At 44.6% G+C, this 23,113-nt stretch overlaps 1 long non-coding RNA gene across 1 annotated transcript; it reads left to right on the top strand.

Moving 5' to 3' along the window:
• The first annotated feature begins 12,005 nt into the window (after positions 1-12,005).
• On the top strand, positions 12,006-23,113 carry LOC104689622. The gene is made up of 4 exons (XR_751838.2): positions 12,006-12,085; positions 18,145-18,222; positions 19,035-19,160; positions 19,626-23,113. It is a non-coding gene; the product is annotated as an uncharacterized LOC104689622 (long non-coding RNA).

Genomic DNA, 23,113 nt, shown 5'->3' with positions numbered 1-23,113 from the left:
CATCCTGCAGAAAAAAAATTCAGTATTGGAAATACCATTTAGCCAACAGGATCACACATTCATATTATACAACCCAACAGTGGGGTTCCCTTTTTCTGGGAATTCTTTGTTCTGGAGAAGTAGTGCCAAAGCAGTGAGATTGATTTATGTCACCAATAGAAACCAAACACGCCTCGCAACATTTCACAAACAGCAAACAGCTCCAAGGGCCTTGGTATGGAGGTGACTAATGCTGCTGTCCCTGAGCCCCACAGCTCCCTCCCTCTGCCACCAGACACAGGGAACAAAGTCTGGACATGCCGTGCTATCCTGCATGGGAGTAGGTGCCAGCTGGGCTGCTCATCCCACCTGCAAGTCTCCCCTTTGAGAGTGTTGGTGAATGAAATGACCCAAGATATTTTTAGGAAGCAGAAGAACACAACAGATTAAAGGATGTAGGGTTTTGAAATAAATCAGTTTTTAAAAACCCTTCCTATAATCTGGAAAAGTAAACTGGGGGCACACACTTGCCTTGCTCCTGCAGTCAGGTCTGTGGTCCTCAGATGTGGTGTTGGCTGCTGCTGACCACAGGCTCCCAGGGTAGTTAAACACTCAGTGCCCCACTGCAGCCTTTCTTGCATTTTTACATTAATCCATTTGTCTTACTGCCAAGATGAAATGCATTTTCCCCATCCTGATTTTCCTCATCCTGGCTATCCCACCCTCAGATTGTTTTAATCCCCCTCTTAGTCCCTATGTTCTTTATCTACATGATGGGACTCATGCAAGGCTTTTAGTGTTATTGCCTCCTACTATCTACCCCAGTCCACATGCCTGGGAAAAACCCTCTGCAAGTCCAATCTGTCTGGATGTATATTGCAGCAAATGGCTCTGCAGCACCAGAGAGGATTAGATCAAAGTGCACATCCCAGTCCAGGGCTCCCTCCCAGCTTGCTGCTTGTGAATTAATGCACCATGTACAGACACTGAGCTCTACCTAACTCGGTCAAGATGTGGTGCCTGCATCCTGCACCTCTGAGAACACCACATGTTTTCATTGTATGTAATATAATCACATCTTAACTTATAATATTAGGGGCCAAAATATTTTAGGTGATCCTGGAGCAGCATGAGGAAGCTGTTTACTCCCGGGTTTCCGTTCCCTCCGCGGAGCAGTGTCTGTTGTGCGGCCAGGTCTGACATCCGCAGTCCCCAGAGCCCCGGATCCACAGATGGAGGGGGCGGGCAGGGCTGCCGGATCCCGGCATCGGCTGGATCAAAGCGCTGTGCACATCTGCTGGGGGGGCAGTGTATCCCTCCTCCGCCAGGCACTGCCTGCCCTCCGCCACGATAGAAGGTAACCACAACGCAGCTGCACCTCTCAGGCATCAGGAAGCTATTCTTGGGCTGAAAAATAAAGGATTTAAGTAACAGGTGTTGACTGGGGAAGCATTATACAATAAAAACTTCAGAACACAGAGAATCACCTTTCCTCTCTTGGTACTTATCTTCTGAGATCTGAAATTCTTGCAAGGTTTTCTACTTGAAACACAAAAAGGTAAAAGAACAGTACCTAAACAATCATTTTGTTTGCTTTGCTTGTGCTGATGCAGAGGTCAAGGAAGTGTCATAACGTGATCTAATTCACTGGCTGGCGTGACTTCCACAGCTATAATAAATATCATATAATGCCAGAAGTGGATGTAAGCTATTAACCATGCTGAGGTAGGAAATCCAGGGATCAGGAGTTAAGTGACTATATTAAACATTTTATTTGAGATTCAGATGTCTCATGGAAGAACACAGAGCCTTGAAATGAGATCCAGACCAGTTGATGGCCTGGATGAGGCCAGGTTGGATGGAGCTGTGGGCAATCCAATCTAGTGGGTGTCATCCCTGCTCGTGGCAGGGGGATTGATCATTAGGGTCCCTTCCAACCCAAACGGTTCTGTGACTATGATTCTGTGTAGACAGCAGTTTGCACATCACTGGAACCATTCTGACTCCTCTAACAGGGAATGTGGCACTTACTGGTGTGGTTGCAGGAAAGGAAAGTAAGTGTTGCAAGAGTTGCGTATTCAGCATTTCTGATCAGAACAGAGTGAAAAGAACAGATTTCCTCTCACACACCAGCCTGAAGAGAGCGAAGTGTCTTTTGCACAATGATCACCAAGACGTCTGCAGAGAGAAATCCAGCTCAAGAGAAATTCCACAGAGGAAAATCACGACCCTGTAAAGGCAAAGGGATAATAAAAGGAAGGTGTGTTTGAGCAGTGTTCACAAGTAATGGGACCGACAATGTTGCACACTCACGTGCCAGAGGCTTTTCTTCCTTTCTGAGGCAGCAAAAGAATAGTTTTAGCATATTCTGACATTAATTGAAAATGCATTAGTGGCTGAGAGCAAACATTAGCTCTTGGTCTTGAAAAATTTCCTTTGTCACAAGCATAATTGTAATAAAAACTGAAACACCAAAATAAATGTTAGAACATTTAAAAATCATAAAGCTTTCCCTGTTTCCACTTTTCTTCTGCAATAAATTAAAAGCATGAGAAATTTCCCCTGAAGACACAAACATTAAGAAATCATTCGGCAAATGACTTTTTTCAAGCCTGGCATCTCTTGCCTGGGGAGAGCTTTAGAAAGGTCACAAGAATTTGTCCCATGAATGGCCTCTCTTCAAGCCTGGGGGGGTAAATCTGTGAATCTGGGGCACCATGATGTTGGCCTGGCAAGGACGAGATGGCAGATTGTGAGAATGTTGCCTGTTCTTTGCCAGGGGAGTTGTGCCACCTCCTCACCTTTATCATGTGCATAGATACCTTTGCTCCAGGAGCGTGTGTTTAAGTCTCACTTCAAAGGAATGTAAGTTCTTTCCTAGAGATCTTTCCTGAACAGCAGCCAGGAGCGATGACATAAGTTGTTGTGTTGCCTTGGGCAGAGACAGGAGCACCCTGTGAGTGCCAGGATGCCTGATAGTGCCAGCAAGTCTGGACCCACAGGCTCCTGTGCCCTGAGGATGGACAGACTCTGCCCAGCAGGTCAGGAGGAGGCAGCAGGTTTCGAACGCTGCCTTCTCAGCACACAACCCACAGATCACAGCATCAGCCTTGGCACATTCCCCTTTGCCAGGAAAAAATGGGATATGCAGGACCGACAACAACAAAGTCATTCAAAGCTCACATTTGGCATGCTACCTGCACATCATGGAGCTCATCTTCAGGTGCCTGAGTTTAAAAAACCCATCTCTGTGTGTACAATAATTTCTCTGACAATAAAGTCCCTTCTGTTTCGGTCTATGTGCTCTGTGTCAGAGGGACCTGTGCAGATTCCACATCTTGGTGCCTCTAAATTGTTTCTCTCTCACAATAAACGTGGGGATGTGCAGACACATTTTTATCTTTACTTCTTATGGGTGCTAAGCTAAGGACTCAAGACTGCTGTGTTTCATGCAAGATCAAGTGTTGCAGTGTGAGAAACAAAATACCCAGCCCTAAGACACTGCTCATTGCACCCTGCTTGTGGCTGGCTCTTTGTTATTGCTGCCGGAATTTAAAATGCCGCTGTGTTTCTACCCTACTCAGGATCGGTGTACCTCAGAGTCCTAAAGGTATGGGGAGTTCCCTCTGTAAATTGAATTTTTATGGGGAAAGTATTAAGAAGAATTATTATGTGTCCAGCCACCAGAAAGAATATTCTATGTCCAGAAGGAAAAAGAAGGGACGTTTCGAAGAAATAATTACCAAACTTTGTATCATCTATAAACCCACATATTCTCCATGGAATGAGGGTGGAACTGTAATTCCCCTGAGAGTGACAAGTGTGGCCTTCCCTTAGCCAGCAAACATGGGTCCAGGTTTCCTAAAAGTCATCTGTTTTGGCATTTATGACTTAGTGTGAGCTAAAAAACTATTGCAACAAGCTGTTATCATCTCGGGAGACAACACCTTGCTCCTACCATGTGGTTACAAAGGGTGGCCCCTCTCAGGCTGGGAGCCAGGGCGGTGGCACCATGGCTCCCAGAGATGGCCACCAAGCAAAGCAGCAAGGTGGAATATCGTCCCATAATCCCCAAGTTTTGGGATTCTTTCTCATTTACCTGCCAGGCAGCAGCTGTAATCTCAGCATGTCACACGGGGGTAACATATGGAGCTCTCCTCCTCAGCAGATGAGGTCCAGAGTGATTCAGTCCGGGTGTGATGTGGACTTCGAAGCCCCCTGGCTTAGGAGGACCTCCCTTCTTCTCTAATGTCTCGGTTTTGGAGACAAAACTTCAGGAGGAAACACTCCAGAATGAGTGTCTCCTCCGAAGGGAAAAGGGCCTCCCCTTTTCCTCCACCAGTAAGACAAGACCAAACAAAACAGGGTAGAACAGAAAAAAACCCAAACCAACAAACCCTCAAAATACAACAAATTCCCGGAGAGGGAGCAGACACACGGGCTCGGGCCCGCCGGGGCTGCTCCTCAGGCTCCCCGGCCCGGAGGGAAGGGAAGGGAGGCAGTGAGGCAAGGGGGGAGGGAAGGGAAAAAGAACCAGACAAACCAACAGAACCTTTTCCCAGCTATCTGGAACACAAAAGACACCCAAAAAGCAGCACAGCGCTGCCGGCGCGCTCCCTGCCGAGCCCTGCCGAGCCCCAGAGCCCCCGGGCCGCTGGGCCCGGCCCTTGAACCGGCCCGCACCCGGGTCCGCGCTACAGGCACGGCGCCCTTGGGCATGGAGCGGAGGGCTGAGGAATAAAGCGGCTTCGTAACATCGCCCCAGGACACATAAACAGAAGAACAACATGAAGCAAAACTAAAAAAAAACCCCAGTCCCCACTGCAGGAAGAAGGGAAGTGTCACAGACCCATGAGACATTGCAGAAAACGGGTAAATAAATAAAAGGTCCAAAGATGCCTTTTATTTTCTGGGGGAGCAAGACAGAATCAAGTGTCTCTGCAACCCGAGTGAAATGACATTTGAGCAAAGCTAGTTTTATATCCACTCATTCTAAAGAAAGGATTTAAGTTCAGCCAAGGTCTTCTTCTGGCTCTCTAACAGTGCTGATTTCCACTCAGGGAGAACAAATACATCTTTGCTCATGTAACAATATCTTGGTCTTTTCTTGAGCGACTTTGCCACAAATTAGCCAGAGGGAGAGAGCTAAAACTTGTGATAGAAATAACTCTCATCAGGAACAAATGCTCGAGGGCCTAGAAATGTGATTTTATTAACTTTCTGTCAGTTTTCAGTGCAGGATAAACATCCATTTAAGAGCATTAACAATGCATTCCCTCAGAAGAGTCATATGCAGGACCTTGCTCTTCCCAAACGTCTCACCAACTGCTCAACTTGCTTTGGAAGGGTGAAAGAACGAGATAGTTGGAAGGGCTGGGAAAGGATGGAAGCAGAGGCAACCTGCACCAAACCTATCCAAGGCTGCATTTCAGCTCCTTTGGCACCAAGTCTTCAGCAGCTGATGCTCAGAGCAGGAAGGGGAACAGCAGTCAGGGCAAGGAGGGGATGTGAGAAGTCCCAGTGACAAACAGGTACTCACTTGACAGTTCCAACTGTTTGTTTTGAGAAGGAAGCAGGAGCCTTGTTTGCACACAGCATCTCACAAACAGGAGTGTAGCCTTGGCACAGCACAGGCAGAGGTGGCTCCTACCTGCAGGAACAAGAGCCAAGTGTGATGAAAAAATGCTTTTAACAGGCTAATCTTAACACTGCTGAGTTAGAGCATGTGTCAAAGCTCACTGAGAGCCTGAACACTGGTAGAGAGTCTGTTCATTTATTATGCAGTTGGCTGAAGATAGAACAAAATGGGACCTGAACCTCACTTGGGGCTCCTGGGTGCTGCGACTGACCTCAACATTCGGGACTGTCTGCTTGTGAACTGTGACATCAGTCTGTAAAATTTACATTTAATTCAGTTTAACTCTCCTTACTCCAGCCAGCCAAAAGGACAGGTTGGTGCCCCAGGAGCAAGGGTGAAATGTTTCCTTGCAGCATCTTTGGAAGCAGGATCTGTAAGAAAATTTCAATGCACATGATGCCTCCTGTCCCAGAGTCAGGAGATCTTCTCTTGGCACTGACTCCATGTCCCCAATCTACTCTCAACAGCAGAGGTTTTGTATTCATCTAGGAAATCCATCTTTGCTAAGTTTCCAGAGTATCCAGCAGACAACAAGGAATATTTCTGGTTCCTAATGCCAGAGCACAGAGAAATATGAGACCATGCTGTGCCAAGCCATGGAATCTGTTAAGATCCCCCCAGAGATTTCAAAATATAGCAGAAGTGAATGTCCATGAGCTCACTGTGATGGGAGGACCAGGGCTCTGGGGAGAGCATAATCCCTGACGCAGGGATCACAGAAGGAAGGGAGAGCTGTAACACCCCAAATTCCCTTCTCCCCGGTAAAACGCCCTGTTTTTGAAATTCTCTTCTGACATTCAAACTCCTTCATCTGTTTGTTTTTAACAGCTAACATTTTCTGAACTTAAATGTCATCTCAGTTGTATTCCCACAGCTTAAATCATTCTGGTCCTATAACCATTCTTTTATGCTTATAGCATACATTTTGAATTAGTTAAATTAGATTTTACTCTGTTGTCAGTGGCTGTCAGTTGTGATGCTTTTGACTTTCAGTTGTAAAATGTGTGGAGCTTCAAGAGGCAGCAGAGCAAGCAGATATTCAAAACATGAATTAGACTTTTAATAGACAAAAAAAGCTAGGAAGATGGAACTCATAAATTACTTTAAATATGTGGCCATAATTATTACATGCATTTGGTTTCTGTATACACATACAGGGATTTTTAGGAGGCTGGTTGCTATGGAAACTTCTTTACTGCATGGTCCATATGTTGCTTCTGAAATTCTTTTTCCTCAGTGGAAAATTACACCCATGGACATGGATGGCATTTGTAAATCTTCTAAAAAAGCGGTAATTTTCCTTTTCTTCCTAAATGTCATCGACTGTGTAATGTAAGTCTTTGAAGTTCAATTCTCCTCATTGTCAGTTCACCAAGCAAGAGACGTGAACTGCATCCAAACCTTCCCTCTCTGCCTCCAAACCTTTGCCTTGCCTTGCTGGAAGACTGACTGATAGCAAATGCTCTGTCTTTGTCATGGGTGAGTGTGAACTCACTACTGTGGGTATGAATGGTTTTGGACTGGAGCTCCTCCACTCTGGAGACAGGATGAGAGAGCTGGGGGTGTTCAGCCTGGAGAAGAGAAGGCTCCAGGGAGACCTTAGACCCCCTTCCAGTGTCTAAAGGGGCTCCAAGAGAGCTGGAGAGGGACTTTGGACAAGGGCCTGGAGTGACAGAACAAGGGGGAATGGCTTCAAGCTGATGGAGGGAAGGGTTAGATGGGATATTAGGAAGAAATTCTTCCATGTGAGAGTGGTGAGGCCCTGGGACAAGGCTGTCCAGAGAAGCTGTGTCCCATCCTTGCAAGTGTTCCAGGCCAGGTTGGATGGGGCTTGGAGCAACCTGGGATAGTGGGAGGTGTCCCTGCCCACGGTGTAGAGGTTGGAACAAAATGATTTTTAAGATGCCTTTCTACCCAAATCATTCTGTGATTCCATGAAAGGAAATCAGTATTTCTGCAGAATGAAAGCTGGTTCTAAAAGTTGCTGAAGAGCAGAATTATTGTCTTCCATGTAGCTCAGGATGTCACTGTTGTACAAAGACAACGAGCTGGAGATCAGAATCAGCCCAGATCCAGGTGCATGCAGAGCTGGGAACACCATGTTCCTTTGGAAGCTGCACTGTGCTCTGCTCTCAGGGGGGACAGGGCAGCAAATTGGAGCCATCTATAGGCACACTGACACTTTTTGGTGTGTTTTTTGTTGGCTCTGAACCTTCAAACAGTTCCTGTAAGGTTGTAGCATTTCTCTATTCATCTACTGGGGTTAGGGAAAAAAAAAACCCAAACCCAAATACCTGCAGGGTTGCAATAAATTGCTTTGCCTGGTGTGTTTTTGATGTTTACGAATCCACAATAGAAAACTCCAGCACTGAGGTTGAAGGAGCAATTCTCTGAGCCAAGAGCCAGACTGTCTGACATGTCCACACTCAGGCTGTGCCTCAGCATTTCATTGCTGCCATCAGCCATGAGCACAAGCACATTTGTAAAACATGGATTTCAGTGCGACTAGATTAGGGGTGGATTTAACTTTGTGTATCTGAAGTTTACCAAAAACCCAGAGACATTTAAATGTATTTTTAACCTTATTTTTCGCAGCAATTCTGATTAATGACTGTGGCTTGGAAGCCACCACCTTTATACACCTAAAGAGTCTGTGAATGTTGGCTTTGCAGAAACCTTCCTCAGCGCCTTACACAGCTGCACTTCTGTTTTACATTGGAAAGGTTTGACACCTCAGCAGTATAAAGTTATAGGTTTTATCCCTAAAACTTCCCAAATGCAGTTTCCATTATTAACACAATTGTGACAGCTATAGTTTGTTTATATTGCTTCACCTGGGGCACATAAACTTAAAGGACTGAAAATACCTCCATGCAATAAAAGAATTTTATATAATTGCTACCTCTTGCTGTAAGGGACAGCTGGCCTTTGAAAGTTGGGAACTCATTTACGTCATTGAAGTAAAATGTAAGCCTGGGGTTTAAATTACTGTAATTTATGTTTCTGAAGCTCGAAACAAAAATATGGCTGTCCAAAGGGCAAATACCTTTCCAAACAAACTCTCATAATTCATCTCGGAGAGTGTACGTGTCTACAATCTCCTTATAGAAGGCCTTCAATGGCAGTTGCTGTTTTCTTTTGATATGTATTCTCTTATTACCTCTGGTTTGCTATCCCCAGTGTTAAAATTTCTATTGACACCTTCCTAATTCAGCTGTTTTTAATGTTTCCTATTCTGCTGTGCAAGGCTGTGCCACATCCCTGTACAGTCCCCAGGGATACATCCCAAAGTTGTCACAGGGGGCTCTGACTGGTGCGGCCCAGGTAAATGTGGAAGTGGTTGGGTCACCAAAGCCTCTTGAGAGCACTGAAAATGACTTATTTCTTGTGGCTGGACAAAAACAGTGCCCTGTGAGCAGAACAGCTATAAATGACCCTGCAGTTCTTGTGCTGAGCATTTTCTTGTCACTGTCTCTCAGCATGTGTCTGAACATCATTTATGTATTTTGGGTTTAGGGCTCCATTCCAAACAGCTGTTGCTTGTTTAGCTTTTTAATTTTTTCCCCCTTGTTGTTAATTTATAATACTGAAAATCTCTCTGGAATGGGCTGACACCAAAAATATTTGTTCTAGTCCTTAGATGAAAGCACTCACCCATGGTCCCTGCTTTTATGATTTACAAATTCACCAACATTTATTACGGCATTGCAAAACAACAGTGACAATAAGAAATTCAACCACAGCTCCCTCGCAGCGAATTCCAGGCCCAGAGCTCCTCTGCAATCTTGCAAGCCCATCATCAGGGGGGAGCCTGCATCCATTTAGATGGTTTATTTCCAAATCTTGTTTGGGGTGTGATCATGCTCTTGGCTCTGTCCCACATTTGCCATTTTCTTTTAATATATGTTCAGATATACCCATGACTTAAAATAATTAGTCTCATTTTCATGCTTTTGAAGAGTTTGGTTGTGCTGCCCAGTATAGCTCAGCAGAGAAGAACAAATGGCAGATTTTGTCAGTCTTGGGTTGTATAAGTGTGAACACTGAAATCAGGTTTTTGGAGCAAGAAGACCATGACAGGTGAATCCAAATTTCACCTGAGCATTGTGTGGGTGAACTCAGTTCCTTCCCTGAAAGCACCTTTTTGGGCAAAAGTGAGCACAACTGCAGGCAAAGTATATCCAGTTAAAATGAGGCTGGATATGCTGGCCCTGCTCTGCCTGTCCTCATCACATGAGGAATGTGACCATGCACCTGCTGAGAAGGAGAGGACACAGCGGCCGATCCACATCGGCTCCTTTACCTGGGAGCTGGGACCGTGGCGAGGCTGCACCTGGGAGCATCCTCCTTGGAAAGTCCCTGGAGCTTTATTTAGTGTGCTAGCCTGGTGTTTGGGAATGCTGTGGCTCACTGGGGACAGCTCACATGTTAGCTGCTGTGGGACAAAACGCCCCTTTTCCATAGAGCTTTTCCCCCGAATTGGGGAGATGTGGGTGCACACACACAAGTGAGGCAGGGGGATCCTGGCTGTGACACAGGTGCTCAGCAGTTTGCAGGCTGACCCTTGATGATGGATTATTTTCCCTTCAGAATCACAGTGGAAGTATTGAGGCAGCAGTTTGGGAAAAACACAGAAGGAGCTTTAGAAAATGTGTTCAAACCCTGTTCCCCAGTGAGAAGGGGAGCCTGAATGCAAGCCCAGTCTTTCCCTCCCAGCACAAGTGCAGCCCCTGGGCCCCTGGGATGTGCCGTCATGTCCCGGGAATGTGTTTCCTGGATGTGCTGCATCCAACTCCCTCAGCTCTCTGTCCTGGTCCTGCTGGGACCATCCTCCCTTACTCTGCTGGCTGAGCCTGCTCTGAAGGGACACCTCGTGCTGGGGATGGGGGAATTGCAGAAAGACCAGGACCAGGACTTGTTTCTCGGAGGAGCACAGCTGCCTGCAGCTGCTGCTGTGGTCAATAGTGAGTATGGATGGGCCACCCAAGTCAAAACCCCCCAGCCCAACTGATCTGAGACTGCCCGAGGGCAGGAGTGGACCCAATTCCCAGCTGCACCATCCAAACTTTGCCAGAGGCAAAGGAGTGAAGCTTGAGTGAAACCAGATTGCTGCTGCACCCACGGATTGTTCCCTGAGGAAACAGTCACAGATGCCAAATCACAGAATCCCAGAAGGATTTGGGTTGGAAGGAAGTTTAAAGCTCACCTTTTTCTAACCCCCTGCCATGGACATGGACACCTTCCACTAGTCCAGCTTGCTCAGTGAAGAATATATTCCTAAAATAAATTGAATGGTGAACAGAACCATCAAGTATGAACCCCTGGTCACTGCCATGTGTACACAGAGGTGGATATGTAGGTGGCAACCCAAGGAGCAATTTCCTTTCTTACTCCCCTTCCAGGGCTGGATGTCACAGGATGCAGTGGAAGTTTAATGTTTCTAAGAGGACACTATAATGAGGAGGTTTTCTGCCAATCAGGAGCTTGCCCCTTCCCAGGGACTAACTGATGGAGGTGACTGCCATGATCAGGAACTGCTATTCAGGTCTGGACAATTTTTTCCAGTCCTCCCTCTGTGTCACTGGTACCTTTTCTTCTCTACCTGCTCAGAAACAGCTGCAGATGCCGAGAATTTAAAGCGTAGCCCTTAAGATCTAACGTAGTTGAAATGTCTATAAACACCTCGAGTCTCTTTAGAGAACTCTGTGCCTGCCAAACTGTGCAGCTTAATAGGACATCTCATTATTTGCGGTGCTTCTCCCCTCCTGCAGCCCATGATTATGTGAGAACTGCAGGAAAAGTACCTTTAAAGACTTCAGTACATCCTCAATGCCTAAACTGAAAAAGTAGTTAAGAAAAATAACTTAATTAAAAAGTTGAAAACGTTTAATATTATTTAAGATGACCTCAAGACTTGGAGCATGTCTGCAGCTTTTTTTCCCAGCATGGGCAGGTAACAATATTGAAATATTATCAGAATATTTTTTCCTTATTTCTTTGTATTAATAACCCAAGAGCAAAGATTGCTCAGATGAAAGCTGTTGGACATTAATCAACAGATTCTGTTTTATGGCTGATTAGAAAACAGAAAAAACCCCCTAGTAAAACTAGTGTCATGATTCACCATGATGGAAACTCACTGATGGAAATAGGTTGCTTATAGAAGTCAAGTTTTGGTTTTGAGTAGAAATACGTATTGCACAGCTTACCAGGGATCAGCTAAAATGGATCCTAAAATGGAGGTCATTAATCAGCAGTTATCTTCTCTGCATATCTGTATGTTAAGAAGATGGCAAGATGCTTGATATAGAAGAGCTCCAAGGATGTACAAGAGGTAAAATTTTTTGGATATTGATTAAAACAGAAATTTCATTTTCTCTTCCTTCTCAGGGCTGGGTCTCCCACAGTATGGTCTGGGGGCTGCAGAGCTGCATAGCATCATCCATCACAGGAATGTCCTCCTAACAGGTAGGTGCTGTACCCAGCTATACCTATGTAAGGTTTGTCGTTAGGATCAGAATTTGGAAGCCAATTTCCCAACCATCTCCCCTCAAGGCAATTCAGTTTGTGCCATGGTGTGGAGCTGCAGCACATGAACTGCATGAGTCACTAAAAACCCCTCAGAACTGAGACCAATTCCCCAAAACACCCAGCATGGGCACTGGTAAGAGCAATGCTGATGTAGCCATCATCCCCGCTCTGCCCACAAATGTGTCAGGCAGCAACAACCATCCCCCAGCTCATGAGTGAGGTTATTGCTGTCAATACCAAATGAGATTTCAGAGACTTTCCACCATTTATCTTCTCATTGCCTCTCTCCTTCCCACAGGTGTACACCTGATACAGTCACTTTTCTCCAGGGGAAGAACCTGTTTCCCTGGGGGACAGGAATGACGACCTGCTTGCCTTCTGCTTTAAGCATCCATCAAACCCAGGCTCTGTGTCCCCTGGAGTTTTAATTTTCCTCTTGACAGCAAAGACAAATGACTCCCCCAGGGCTGTTTGCTCGTGTCTACTCAAGGTTTCTGTGACATTTCTTGAAGATGACCTGTTTTTTAAACACAATGAGTTTTCTTTCCACTGCCACCTACCACTATGAGGGTAGAGATAGATTTGCTTTCAGAAAACCTAATGGTATCAATCTCTGACACATCCTCCCTCTCTGCTTTCTGCTTTAGGCTTCTTCTGGTTCCCAGATGTTGCCAGCTGTAATTTTTTCCTGTATTTGGGGTTGTCCTGCACAGTTAAAGAGATATTTCATTGAGGTGCACAAACCACAACAAAATATATTTTAATTTTCATTTTTTTTCAATCCAGGTTTTCCCAAACTCACCCTGTAATCTGCCTTCTGGGTCCCCTAACACCATACCCCCAGCTCCCAAATGGTGGGGAGTATTCCTGTGGGGAATATTTTCCTGTCTCTAGGATTATCCCATGCTCTGACCTCTTCTGGGTCCACAACACAAAAAGCTGGGAGCTGTTGTTCGAGTCATCAAACCAAAGGAAAGGGGTATTTTGTGTGTTGTTTAGGACAATAGTTCAACTGGGGTGTTCCAGGTGATGCAAGCAAACATTACACCGGGAACATTTGCTGTTAAGACAGCACATAGTAATCACCAACTTTGCCAAAAGACAGTCGGATGGTTAATCTCCCTCATATTTGTTACTTTTAGGCTTTTAATAGACTTTAAGACTTTTTTTTTGGTTCCTTATTTATAAGATATTCCTGGAAATGGCAGCCATGTTTGTAAGTGTCTCAAAGACAATTTCTTTCCCAGTAATGTCCCCCGGGAACAGAGTGAAGCAATGGCCACCCACCTGCCAGCCCCTCACCTGCTCACAGGTGCAAAGCTGTGCCTTGAACACAGCTCTCCTTCTCTCCAGCCACATGGAAGGAAGCTGACCTCTGCATGCCACCGTGGGGAGGCAGGCAGGCAACACAAGGAATCAGCAGCTGGTCTTGTTATTGATATTTTCATGATGAGCCATGCAGAGAAATAGGGAAAAAGCACCTTCAATTCCCCCATTTTCTTATTTTGGAGAGCTTGTCTTTGCAATATACCTGTTTAATGCCATCCTTGGTAAAAATGTCCTTCCCTTTATTTCTGTCTTCCCAGAAGAACTGCCCTACAGTATCATACATGGGATAGCCAGATCTTGCACTGGAAATACCAAACACCCGGATCTGCAAGGAACACTGCCAGCCCTGGCTGTGATTAAACCCCATAAAAAATGCAGGGACTCTCTGGCCAGATCCATCCGGATGTTGAAAGAGAGAAGAATGTGATTGCCACTTTCCAGTTTCCCTTGGCACGAGGATTTTCCAATACTCCAGCATATCCTGAGGATGGGAAATGGTGCTGGACCACCTGCGTGCTGGCTGTGCTCAGCGGCCGCACATCCCTCCAAGCATCAGCATTTCCAAACACAGCCCTGAGGTTACACAAAGTCTTTTTGATCCCACCTCAGTGACCCCAAGGCTACAAATGCTGCCATGGGACCTTCCTTGCATTGGAAGGAGCTCCTTGTTCCCATAAATCACAGAATCATAGAATAGTTTAGGTTGGAAGGGACCTTTAAAGGTCATCTAATCCAACCCCCCCATGGAAACATTGCAATTTGGGCACTCTACCATGCAAACTCTCCTTGGATGTTGAATGCAATAATCACACTCTGGATAGCTGTGCGTTACTGTGCAATGGGAAAAGGCCTCTCTCAAACCCCCTGCTTTGTCCTTTTACCATTTGTGTATGTGGCTGCTTAATATATATTGAATAATTTAAACAATCCACATGCCATAACATGCCCCCAAATGTTTAGTTGAGTGTCCCCAAATTTGTTTTGCATGTTTATCCATCCATTCGTTAGGAACGTAAGTGTTCTTTGACTTCACCCTGTGCCTTTCAGCATTATTTTATGGAAATTCCGATTTCCTGCACTGAAAGAAACCCTGATGATAATGAGAGGCTTGAAGCATTTCAAACAAAGAAAAAGCAGATTGAGTCAATTCTTCATTTTGTTCTTAATCAAAACTAGTTGTGTGCATTTGCATCGACAATGAGCTCAGCACACAATGCTCCATATGGGCTTGGCTGTTGGCATTCAGTGAAGGGCAGGAGCCACTGAAAAACCTCCCTGGTTTTCAAAGATTTAGGGATGACCTTGTAAAAGTATCATTTGTCACTGCCTTCCTTGTCCAGAATCACGAGGAAAATCCCTGGAAACAGGCTATGGAATTGCAGAGCCCAGTTCTCACAGGCCAAAGCAGCACAGCAGCACTTGGCTACGGAGAAGCAGTGGGAAGTAAGGAGCTGGAAGCTTTTAATGGAGCCCCAAAACATTCTTTTTCATTATTCTTTATCTGCATATTGGTCTTCTACTTCAGATGTTACTCATTTTTCAGGCACACTATTATACCAAGTCTACCATAAACATGAATGCAAACAAGCTATGGTCCATTAATCCGGACACCTATTTGCAATTCCAAAGTGTCTAAAACGCTTGGAAACAAGCCACAAACTTTTCCTATTCCCCAGTTCAGACCTGATCTCGCAGAACCCCCTTCATGCTAATTCCAGTCGAGTTACACCCAGGAGGTAGCAACATATGTGCCATTTTAGGACCAGGTTCTCATTTTTGAGCATATTAACAGCACCTATCAGGCCTGTGGTGCACAGACTATGCAGGTCTGTTCTGCAGAGCATGAACAATTAGGAGAAAAAGGGATGGTGAGTCACACAGGCATCCCTGGTTGTGCTGTCATGAGTGGCTGGACAAGTTTTGCTCAGGAAGGATTTATTTTGACTCATTTTGGTCTTGTGGCTGTGAGAGGCTTGCAAAACCTTTCACCTTCTTTCCCTGGAGTCATGTGTATTTTATGAGAAATTTAAGAATTACCTCTTATTAAAATGGGGATAGTGTAATTACCAATAAAAAGCAGATGTTATGGCATGACTAATGCTTGAAAATGTGTATATAGCAAGTACAACATATGAGCACATCCAGACTTTTCACTGAGATAATAAAAATTGTCTTTGTTGAAACAAACTGGCCAAGTCACAGAGGTCTGAAGTCACAGGGAAATCATTGCAGAAAACACTGAAAGGGCTCCACAAAAGGGCAGCTTTGGTCCCACTGATCTCAGCAGCAAAACGTTAACTGCAGGAGGCTGAGACAGAGAACCCCCAAGGCTGCTCACCTTGCCCAGATCAGGAGGTGTTTGGAAAGGTGTCCCGTTAAAGCACCAAAACTCACCATGATGAGAACATCCTTCCCCTCCATGCTGTAATGAGCCATAGTTAATGAGCTCCTTGACACCTCCAGCACCTCTCAAGGGTCCACAATCCACCTGCAACAGTCAAGATCGTTCCCTTGGATCATTCCCAAGTATTTTGGCAAGGCGTATCAGGAGCAATCCGTGTAGGCTGACTTTTGAAACAGGAATGTGCAAATAGCATGTAAACGGAGCTGTTCAACAAATCTGTTCAGGCAGTCCCAGGGTTCAGAAATTTCTGCTGAGCTCAGAACTTCCTTTCTTTCCTGAAAATTGCATTCATTGCTCTCTACAGATACCTGAAAGGAGGTTGTGGCAAGGTGAGGGTTGGTCTCTTCTCCTGGGGAACTAGAGATAAGACAAGGGGAAATAGCCTCAAGTTTCACCAGGGGAGGTTCACATTGGATATTATGAAAAATTTCTTCACTGGAAGAGTGGTTAAACATTGGAAGAGGCTGCCCAAGGAAATAGTGGAGTCACCATCCCTGGAAGTGTTGAAAAATCAGTAAACATGGCACTTTGCAGTATGGTTTTGTGGTTACTCAGTCAAAGGTTGGACTTGATGATCTTGAAGGTCTTTTCCAACATTAATGATTCAATAATTGTACTGCTTTTTGCCATAAAAGAACCTTTAAAGATGCACTCATTTTGCAAAAGAGCCTTTGCAGCTCAGGACGTGTGTGGATGTCAGCCTGTGGGTATAAATTTGGGGGCATAGGAGGATCTGTGCTTTGGCCAGGGGAGGATGCAAGGGCAGTGGGAGCCGGAGGTGGGAACTCAGCATCCAGGGGTGCAGGAGGGCCTGGAACACCACAGCAGCCGTGGGCTGGTGCTCACCCCTGCCCACTTATCTGCATATCCCAAGTCTGAGTCTTTGAGTTGTTCTTTGTCCCAAAGCCCATGCCCTGCCCAAAGCCCAGTGATTCAGGGTGCACTGGAGGCAGCAGAGACCTCCCCATTTTTTCCCCAAATCCCTTCCATATTCAGTAGTTATTTCTTCTGCACACAAATTCCATATTTCAATTTAAAGGGAAAAAAGCACATCCAAACCCTCAGGCTATTCTTGGCCCTGCCAGAGTGTCAACTCACCGGAGCAACCTCCAGCACTGTGCTGGGGTGCGCTGCAGGCTGGAGGGGTTTGTTCCTGTTGGTTTGCACCAGCAGTAGCTCTGTCATTCTGTGAAATGAAACTAAGACGTGCCTAAGCAGCCCTGACAGCAATTAGTTCTGGCAGAATCTTCGTGGTAATGAATTTCAATGATGCTGGGGTTTTGGGTGCTTGAACACTTCATTAGCTGCTGGTATATCATACTGATGCAGCCGAGAAATCACATTATAATAAACCACTTTTTACTGCAGGGAGCAACCAGGATAATATATGGGATGAATAATAATAGTCCATTCAAAATCGTTCCTGTGTGTTAGAGCTCTGGAATTTCAGTAAATAGATCAAATACTATGCAGGAATGAATCTTACTCAGAATTTCTCCATTACCCAAGTATTTATGAGCATTTTTTAATGTACTGTCAGAGGAGTTGCTCTACTCTATTACACTCGCCAGCTAAACTCTGAAATACATATGTGTTGATGCAGTAATATGAAAAATCATCTATAATGTAGCAAAATGTATTTTAAGTTTAAATGGAGGAAAATACACAATAACTATTTCAGTGTGAAATATCATTAAGTCTGTCTGTTTCAATATATTTACAGGATATATTCTTTTTTTAAAGTATGGAAATAAATGACTTAGAAATACCTTAAAAGGCACAACTGAGGTATTTTTGTGCTTTCTTCTATGTTTATAAACCAGAAATGTGTTATTATAAGGGCAGATACTGAGAGAGCAGCTTCGTGCACAGGCCAATAGTGATAGGACAAGAGGGAAAGGTTTTAAACTAAAAAAGGAGAGATTTAGATGTGAAGTTGGGATGAAGTTTTTACTCAGAGGGTGGTGAGGCCCTGGCATAGGTTGCCCAGAGAAGCTGTGGCTGCCCCATCCCCTGGGAGTGTCACGGTCAGTTTGGATGGGGCTTTGACAACCCAGTCTAGTAGAAGGTGTCCCTGCCCATGCAGGGGGTTGGAACGAGATGAACTTTAAGGTTCCTTCCAACCCAAATCTCTGTGTGATTCTGTGATTATGTTGCAATAAAATGGAACATTACTTATCACTGTCTTTGCAACAATTAGCATAAAAATGAAAAAAAATGCATTAATCTGATGCTATTTCTATTAAAATTTATCCTTTTGAAGGAGTCATTTTGCCTGCTGGTCACATGGATGGAAGCCCATCAAACATTCTGTCCCACACCAGAGAAGAAGGAGGTAGAGGTAGGTGATCCCTGGTTTATTAGGGCTTGTCTCAGCAGCTCATTACCTCACTGTCAGGGACAAAAGCAATGATGCTTCTTTAGTAATTGGCCAGGCCATCTGTAAACATCCCAGTAAAGCCAGGACGCCCACAGGACTGTACTGGGGAGGAGGAAAGGGACAGCTCTGCCAGCAGGGAGCTGAGGTGGGTGGGGTGTTCTCCCTTTGTGATGCTCCCCCAGAACCCCATCACCATGGCAGCCAGAGATGCAGGAGGATGATGCTCTCCCTGCCGGCTTTCCCGTTCTTGGATTCTTCTTGAGTACGTGGTAACTATAAAAATATCCTTTGTCTCACCCTGGTGAACAGGTGGGTGGCAGTTACGTTACCCAATGTGTAGGTTCAGGCCCATTTGAATGAGATATTTACCTTTAAAATGCAAAAAACCTTGGAGACGGGGCTTTAGATGAGAAGAAGTAGGAGAAAGTCAATGTGGATGGGGAAATAACAGCATGTGAGTAGCAAATAGCCAAGCAGACAAATTTTCTAGTGCAAAAGGATTTGTGTTTATCTGTAACAGCAAGATGAGCTTTTTTTCCCAGTGCAGTAGTGTCTTATAATAGCAGTGATCTGTTAAATTAGCTTTTCAAATAAAGACAGAGCTATGACAAGAATTGATTTGAAACTTCAAGTTCAAACTCTTTTAAAGACCTGAATTGCATATGCCCATTTTGGTTGTACAGAAATCTCAAAAAGAATATCTGGAGGAGAGGAGGATTCTACAATTTTTTTTTTAAGGCTCTACCCAAATTTTAATGTTCTTCTATTTCCAGAATGCTCATAAACACTGCTGATCTACAAAGATTTTCAGAAGACCATAAATCACCCTAAATAGCCCAAGCCTGTGGGAGTCCTTTTCCTTGGCTTGGAATCTTCCAAGGCAACTCATGAAATCTGATGTAAGTTTAACCTCAAACAAGGTAAAAACACTCTCTCTGCCATGGTTTCACACAGTGCTGAACGGTAGCCTGTGAAAAATCAGGTAGTGAGACTGGGGGTTTGTTTTTTGAGCTTTGTTGTTGCTCTTCTTAATCAACAAGGAGAGAACATCGAATTGCCTATTTTTTCTGTGTGAACTACTAAAGACTGCTTGAGAGTATAGGAACTAACCTGGTATTTAAACTTAATTGAAAATGCTACATGAGAAAACATTTCAAGACTCAAAAAGTAAGAGCTGAAAGACAATGTGAAATCCTTACAATCCTCAGTCTTTACCTGGCCTGATTCTCTCTCAGCTGTGGCCGAAATGCCATGGCCTGGGTGTACAGCAGGACAGATCAACACTGGGGACTGACTTTGCTTGTAGCTCTTGCCCATTGATAGCATAATTTTATCCTGTTTGATCAAATACAAATTTATTTCAGGATGTGGAGACAGAACAAAAACACAGCCCCGTCATCCTCCCCAGGAGTCTTGGAAAACATCCCACTGACCAGAGACAGCCCTGAAGACTCGAATCCCAACCTTCTGGTTTGCAATGAGCAGCCTGGCCCAGATTCCCAGCTGTTGGACCTTGAGTATCTGCCCTACTACAGAACATCCCCCGTCTGTCTCTGCCCAGCATCTCACATCTGCACAGAAAGAGAAAAAAGCTCCAATGAAGGAAAGGCTAGCACTAAGCAGAATGAGAAAGTGAGTTATTCAGCCACTTCCACAGGGTATTTTCCATACTGTGGGATATCTAAAGAGCTTCTTGGCTGACCCTCACATATGGACTACATATATGGTTAAATGGGATTAAATACCTGCAAATTAGGTTCAGGTGGACTCACCTTTAATGTTTCTAAAAGGGGTAGGAAGGCAAGAAGAGAGGCAGGCATATCTTACACCAAGCTGTTACTCAAAATTAGGCCTTTAGGAACAAAATGGTGACTTGTGCTCTGAAAACACAATGCAGGAGCAGAGCTATCTGTAAGGAGGAGGTACCTGAGGCAGTCCTTTCAAGGTCCCTCTCCCTTGAAACAATGTGTGGGCCCCAGACTCCTGCTGTGTGGGACACTCTTGCCTCTGGGTGGGACCTGTCCCACAGCTGCAGGGCCCTGCTCTGTTCCCAGAGGCAGCGTTGCTCCCAACATCCTCTCGTTTGACACCTCAGCTCTTGGTTCTGGACATGTTTTTTTCAGAGCATCCTGCCAAGTGTGGAGCAGATCAAGAGGACAATTTCCTCTACAAGCAAGGAAGAGCCCCCAGCCCAGCAGCTCCTGGGGGCCAGCAGCTCTGCACTCTGCCTGCCCCTGGCCTCCCTCCCCAGTGAGCTCCCACACCTGAACCAGCCCCTTCCCTCCAGTGGGTACTTTCCTTATTACAGGACAGAGGCAGGCATTGGCCCAGCTCCAAGAAAAGGGTCCTTCACCAGGACAGAAGGTCTGGAGACCAAAGAGGGAGGACAAAGGGGAGGACCGAATGTTTGGAATCTCTGTGGCAGCTGCTTGGTGTCCTGAGAAGAAAGCAGCGGGTTTGTGAATGCAGACGTGAAGGAGAAACTCTTGAAGCCTATGACAACATGAAAATCTGCATGAATTTGAATAAAATAAAAATATTCATTCTCTCAAACAAAACAACAGGTGAAATCCCAGACTGCATTATGAAAGCAGAAAGAAGCAGAACAGGAACTGGGGAAATAAATAATAAACTTTCTCTAGAGGTGAGGAAGAGAACTGTGCTTCTCTGTAGCTAATACCAAAGGCAAGACACTCACTCGAGGGATGCGCAGCTATGGGAAGTGGCCAATAGGAAAAAAAAGAGAATTATTTAAACCTAAGATGCTTGGAGGAATTAAACAGAGACAGAATTTCCAATTGGGATTGGGAAATACATTTCCTTTCCTCCTCACTACAATCCTTCCATTGTATTACTGGCATCTGTTAGACCTGGTTACTGTGCACAACAGCCATACACAGGAGAAAAAAAACCCCATTTTTATTTAAATTCTTTGTCAATATGATTTTTTGAGCACGTTTCCATTATGTCTGTCTTCATTTCACTTGCACAGTCAGTAATGAAAATACTCTTGATTACTTTAATATGTGCAACTAGGAGCTTCTATAAACATCAGTTTGATGCTGGAAAACTGGGAAATAGCATCCAGAAATATTTTGGCATTGGTGAATCTTGACTGATTTACACCAGATGAGAATCTAACCAAAAAGGGTCAGCTCAGTATTTTCTTTGCAGTTGTGAAATCTTGCAACATCCTCTCCTTACTGCCAACTATGTCACCTCCTCGAGACACCACACGACTCAATGAAACACGGCTTTTTCCCATCCCTGCACTGTGCACAGACCAATTCTGCTCAAAATAGATGTGTTTACTCCAACCACTTAGTAAATCTTCAAGTGTTTCTGTAATGATTACACACTGGTATGACAGTGTATTGACAGGCTGTGTCTAAATGTACCAGTGTTACCTATTTTAAGGATTGAAGAAGAAAAACACATCACATTTCACTGTTTCACATCTCCATAGGTAGACCAGTTTTCCCTGTGGTAAGTGTGACACTGAGACCAGGAACCCTACAGCCATGCAAGGTACGTTATGGTTTTAGTAATAATTTCTGCTTACACCACACTTTGGTGGGTTTTGACCAGTTGGGAAGGGATTTTGGTTGGATGCTGGAAACCAGCAGAGCTCCCAGATGGGAGCTGTGATCCCAGTCTTTCTTATAGGCACTGCTGAGGATGAAGTGGTGCCTCACCCCCAGGTTTGTAAAAAATATGTTAAAAAACCTGGAGTCAGCCAGACTGGTGAAAATTAATCCCAGTGCCCTCACACAGCTGCCCCAGCTGGAACCAGGAATGCAAGTCGAGCAACCAGCATGCCTTCGGCATCCCTGCATTCCCAAGGGCACCTCAGTACCATCCTGCCACCTTCCCACTGAAAAACAAGGTAAATCAGATTCCAGATGAACTAAGTCACACTGTATGAAACAGCCCCTGGTTTTAAGCACAAAGAAGGCTGACGCCTTGGGTACGTTGAAAGAAAGCCATGCTAAATAGAGTGAGATTATCAAAACTCAAGGGATCAGGCAGAGGAGGGAAGGAATTCTGTCTGAAAAGCAGGTGTGGATTATTCTGAGAATATTAAATTCAGCATTTCCATAAATTTGGCATATTTAAATACTTTGAACTATGTAGTATCAAATCCACAAATCTGCCTGATTTTTACTAGATAGAAAGCCAGCTTTCTATTGGCTGTACTTGATAATTTATGGGAATAGTGAACATCAGAAATCAAGGATTTGGGAGATGAGAATATTGCAAGCTTTATGCTTATGGATCAGAGAAGCCGAATTTTAATCAAAAGCTGGCAAATATCATATCATATGTTGCCATCTTGAAACTGGAGCTGAGCAAAACTCATGATTCTAATGTATTTTCCATACAGTCTTGCTCAGAGGTAAAAAGGAAAGGATGGAGGGCAGTGCTGGAAGCTTCTGTGTTTCTCTCTAGGTTTATGCTACTTTATTACTTTTCCACATAGTTAACATCCTGTACACAGGCAGCAAACGATTTTTCTCAAACTGCTCCATGGATCAGATTCCTGCCTCAGTGAGGACATCATGTGCCTTCACCCCAAGAGTGGTCCCAGTCACACAGTTTGGTTCGTCCTTGTGTACTGATAATGTATTTCCTTTCATCTCTCTATTTGAAAAATTCATAATTACTGCCCTAAACCTTCAGTACTTAAACACTCACAGTCCTCTGGAGTTTGAAAAACAATCCCCAATTACTTTGATGCATGCTGTGTCATCTTCATTGATCCCATTTAAGCTTTTAATCTCATGAATTCACAAAGTTAATTCATAAAACAAACCAAACAAACCATGGCAAAATATGCCCTTTAATAAAAAAA

Source organism: Corvus cornix, chromosome 13 (genome assembly GCF_000738735.6).
Source record: "Corvus cornix cornix isolate S_Up_H32 chromosome 13, ASM73873v5, whole genome shotgun sequence".
Classification (NCBI taxonomy): Eukaryota; Metazoa; Chordata; class Aves; order Passeriformes; family Corvidae; genus Corvus; species Corvus cornix.
The sequence above is the reverse complement of the archived record's forward strand: the minus strand, read 5'-3'. Positions and strand labels throughout refer to the sequence as shown.